This window comes from Coturnix japonica, chromosome 3 (genome assembly GCF_054131305.1).
Source record: "Coturnix japonica strain WE chromosome 3, WE-NBRP24, whole genome shotgun sequence".
Lineage (NCBI taxonomy): Eukaryota > Metazoa > Chordata > Aves > Galliformes > Phasianidae > Coturnix > Coturnix japonica.
The window spans coordinates 21,589,922-21,594,409 of record NC_140665.1 but is presented as its reverse complement, the minus strand read 5'-3'; the positions used below and the strand labels follow the sequence as shown (position 1 = coordinate 21,594,409).

At 40.9% G+C, this 4,488-nt stretch overlaps 1 long non-coding RNA gene across 2 annotated transcripts; it reads right to left on the bottom strand.

Annotated features, from left to right (window-relative positions):
• Positions 1 to 360: 360 nt before the first annotated feature.
• On the bottom strand, positions 361 to 4,220 carry LOC107310999 (uncharacterized). 2 transcript variants are annotated; one of them, XR_001553826.3, is made up of 3 exons: positions 4,011 to 4,214; positions 3,173 to 3,315; positions 361 to 1,731 (listed from the first exon to the last, which is right to left on the bottom strand). It is a non-coding gene; the product is annotated as an uncharacterized LOC107310999 (long non-coding RNA). The 2 variants fall into 2 exon arrangements; XR_014943858.1 differs by lacking the exon at positions 361 to 1,731 and having other exon boundaries at positions 3,069 to 3,315; positions 4,011 to 4,220.
• Positions 4,221 to 4,488: the final 268 nt, after the last annotated feature.

Sequence of the window (4,488 nt, the reverse complement as noted above, 5' to 3'; positions counted from 1 at the left end):
GAAAATAATATATTCACTCATAATGGTTGAAAGAAGTAATTTCTGCTATGTAGAAACATAGTCTTTTTACTTCTCTACTTTTCCATCTCTCAGATGGGCAGTTCTTGCAGACCTCTTAGCTGCACTGGAAAGATCACTGGGTTGTAAGGCTCTTTGATATATCAGAATGTGAGATGCTGCAGAAGAAAAGAAAAATAGGATTATTCTTGTTCACTTGTGTAGCATGTCCATGAGCATTCTTGCTTCACTATTAGCATGATTCTTAGCATTTGTCAGTGATTAAGGTAATGTTTCCTTTCAGCCTTGATGCCATCTGGCTTAAGGTTTTCTACCTTCAAAAATGTATCTTTGGATTCAGGTGCTTGTATTTCCAGCTGAAGAAAATCTGCATGACTTGGTATAGACCAGGTATGGTTCAAGAATACAAGTCTGTGGCACTTCCTCTGCAGATCGATTAATGCTTTGTCCTCAGCACTGCCTGTCTTCTCCATTCCCTGTGTTCCCTGCTGCTGGGTTTAACTCTTTGCCATCTTGCAAAGAGAGAAGGGCCCAGGATTACTTTGAGACAAAAGACAAGGAGACTCTTCTGTCCCAACTACTTTTCTTTTTATTGCAATGGTTGCTATTAAGTTTTTTGTGAATCCATTCATTATGACATAGCAGTCTGGCTGTTAAATATTACTATGATTTTTTTTTGCTTCTAAAAGAGTCTAGAAAACTTCTTTGGGACAAAATCTTTATTGTAGTCTACTTATTGGAGTTTATTCCATCTTAGTCTATTCAGCAGTGTGCTTTAATAGCTGTGGGTTTGTCATATGATGGTGCGTAATCAATCAATCACAAGCCATTTGTGGTTATTCTGCACATAAAGCCAAGGTTTTTGTTGCTGTTTAGTATCCAGACTGGTATGCATTTTTGTTGTGCTTTTCCAGTGCTAAGCAGTAGATAAGACCAGTTGGTAGTGTCTGACACATCTGTCTGCTCAGGAAACTGTATGAAGAAAGCAGACTGCTTCCTTGCTTAGGAGGCTATGGCTGCTCCAGCTTTGAATGACTAAATATTTCTTTTCTCTCAAATTAGTGTGTTATTACTCATATGAGAAGTCTGATTGTTGTCAGCAGGAGTTACTAATTACTGCTGTGTGGGGGGACACAGACAAAATCCTGTGGTTATCCCCAGTTATCTGTACTGAAGGAGTAATCTTCATGGAGGCTCAGTGGCCTTGAGGTCTCTGCCATGCGCAAAAGGCAAAGTGTGGTTTAAAGCCCTGTCTATGGAACTGGTGGAGCCTTGGGAAACATAAATCCACTCTGCGTATGAAATCATTGCATTGTAATCCCTTTTTTAAAGAAGTAATATTAATCATTCTTTATAGCTACTTGTCACGAATGATTTATAAATGTAATGGCTGCTGGAAAAAGAACAGCATAAATTTTAGGAGGGAAGAAGAGAGGATGGTAAAATTACATGGAGAAAAGATGCAAATTAGGAAAACTACTGTTACTCAAATCGTCTTTTTCCCATGAAAGATGTGAGAGTTCTACCTACTCCTTAGTATATTTATTTCCCTAAGCACATGGCATTTTTGAGGGTTGGAAAATATGAGTGTGGATTGGGAAGGAAGCTATAGTCTTCTGCAGCAGTCAAAACCAAAGGTAATTGTTAGCTTTGTATGAACATGAGCTCATCTTGAGTCCGTGCTTCATACCAGTTCTCAGAAGCCAAGAGCAGCTGCAAATAGACAGAAAAGGGTACAGTGCTGAAGCCAGTGCCCTGTCTATATGAGTAGTTCAATCATCAGCTTAAAGAGAGCTTCTCTTCTTCCATGTAGCTGCATTACTCTTTGCAACCTTGTGACTTTCTCTTTGTGCTCAGTAACAGTTAATTATTTTGTTTAATCCAAGTGGAGATGCAGTCAGTCCTCACTACTGAAGAGTCATATGATGTTTAGCAAAATGCCAACGATTTTGCTTCTGAAGAAAGGGGCTGTGAAATACAGCATTATCATTTCAAGCAAATAGCCCCACTGGTTTCCTGCTTTTGTCATATACACATGACCTCTGTTGACTTTGAAGCAGAGTAGAAAAGAGAAATTCATTTGCCCTTATTTGAATGTCAGACATGCCTACAGAGGGAAGAGTCGCTTTGGGATAAATCTGTAAGCAGGACCTAAAAGATATAGAAGTCATGGTAGAGATGAATGGGAAAAGTTTGCTAGATAGGATTGCCCATAGAAAAGATAAAGGATGAAATCTGCTGAGTTACTTGTTGTGGGATAGCTGCTGGGCCATCACACTTCCTTAATGGGAGAGTCACCTTTTCTGCAGCCAAATCATAGGTTCTCTTAGCCTGTGAAGGGGACTCATACATGTAGGAAATGGTGCAGCAGTCCTGGAGATACATTGGTCTTTGATTCTCTGCCAAATTGCAGCTGGTTTAGCTATGTTTTTGTAATGTGGTGTGTTCATGCCACACCATGACACGGGAATATCTCGTATGTATTGGCAGGAGAAGTGAGGAGCATGACATGGGATGTTGATTCACACCTTGATTCAGATCCTTGATATCTTTCTTCCTAACTTTGGCATGGTGTGGGTGAATGGAAATGACAGCCTCTCCAGCTGCCTGCTGCCTTTCCTAAGTCACTGCTTTTTACAGCCGTGGATAGATTTAGAAGTAATCCTAGCACTGACATTCACTAGTTAACCATCTGGGTAACGTAAGTGCTCTATTTTATCCATAGGTATGTTAGTTTACACTGAAACTGTGCTTATCAAAACCGTGTTGTTGCTTCATCAGATCAAAATACTGTTTGGGTAAATGTTTTCTAGAGTAGTAGCATGAGCACAGATGGTCAGGAGACCAGAAAAAAAAGGGTGAGGATGAAGGGGCATCTATGTGTGCTCACACCATTATTTGTTTGTCCAACTCTATTGATATGATTTAACCACAAGTGAATGGGACAAAGTTTTTGGCTCTCCCTGTGTACATTTTGCTTAGCTCCACTGGAAAAGCTTTTAAGGGCTATTTGTTCTTAATCGTTCTCAAGCAATGAATGAATGGAAAAGTATCTTACTAGAATGATTTACTGTTCATCACAGATAATAAATGAATAGAGTTATTCACTGGCAGTCACATATCTCTGGCTAATCCTTTGGAAGGTCACTCGTACCAGTCACCAGGCTCTTGTCACATCTTCTGAAGCAGAGAGCAGCTTGTCAAGGGTACAGAGTGGTTTAAAAAAGTGGGATCAGGTCTATCTGGCGGTCTTGGTTTCTTCTTCGCTCTGATTTCTTCACTTCGTTCTTCTAGGGACTAGAAAAGGGGAGATAAGGAACAGATAAAAATGCAACACACTACATGGTTTATTAAAATCATCCCTGCCCAAAAGAAAAGAGTTGTCTGTGCTAATTGGTTTCTAGAGAAGTCAGAGCAGAACAGTTTGTTCTGGGATGTCTTCTCATGCTGAGATATTACATTAACCAGGTTGCAGGGTGTCTGCAATGGTTTCCTCTTGGTGCAACGTATTATTACCAATTTTACTACATGCTGCTTCAAGTTCTTCAAAAAATCCCCTGATTTGGGTTTTGTGTGGTAATTTCCTTCCTCAGTTCCAGAGCCAGACAGCACCAGAGGGGAACAGCAGCATGGCCTTGCAGACAAGAAATGTCCAAGGAAATTAAGCTATTGTCATTATGTGGGAGGTATGCTTAAGTACTCTTCAATCCCAGGGACTCAGAGAATTTACCAGCTGTGCACTGCCTGCCTAGTATAGCTACAACAGAGTCTGCTGGAGATTATTTCCTGTCTGAGGGGGTCTGAGCACCATGGGAATTACTAAATGACTATAGATCATTTGTAATGTACTAAAAATACGTGTTGTGTTTCAACCTAAGGCAATCCAGTATGTATCACCCACCCAATGGTATGGTACATGCCAGAGAGGAGCTAAGGTATTCAGGCTCAAGGGTGAGAGCTGAGGACAGTAGCACAAGCAAGTAATACGTTACCCAGCTTGACAAGATTTTTCTCTGCCAAGGGAAAATCTATGAGTCATTGGATGTAGATGGACATCTTCAGAGCTGCTGGAGAAGACAGTGTTTGTTTCCCTCTTCCCATAGGTGCAAAATAGTTGTTCCACCTGAAATGAAGAAAGAGGTTAGTAAGAAATAGCAAATCTTGTCTTCATTTTCTTTTCTGCCTGCCTTCCTTGCTTTAGGTAATCATTCACTTCTGCAAAGTTCACTGCTCCTGGCCTTTGTCTGCCTTCTTTGTGACCCCAGTGAGTGTCTTGCTGCCATGGTTAGGGGTCAGGCCTTCTCCCATGAGCTGGGCCAGATACCGATCCTGTCACTCTGAAGGAAGTTGATCTTGGTTACAGATACTGAATGTTCCTACTTGACAGCAGGTCACTGCTTAGATACACTAACAAGGAGAACTGTGCACACAGTGCTCCTAACTTCACACAGTTTTGTTAGTAGAACTCCT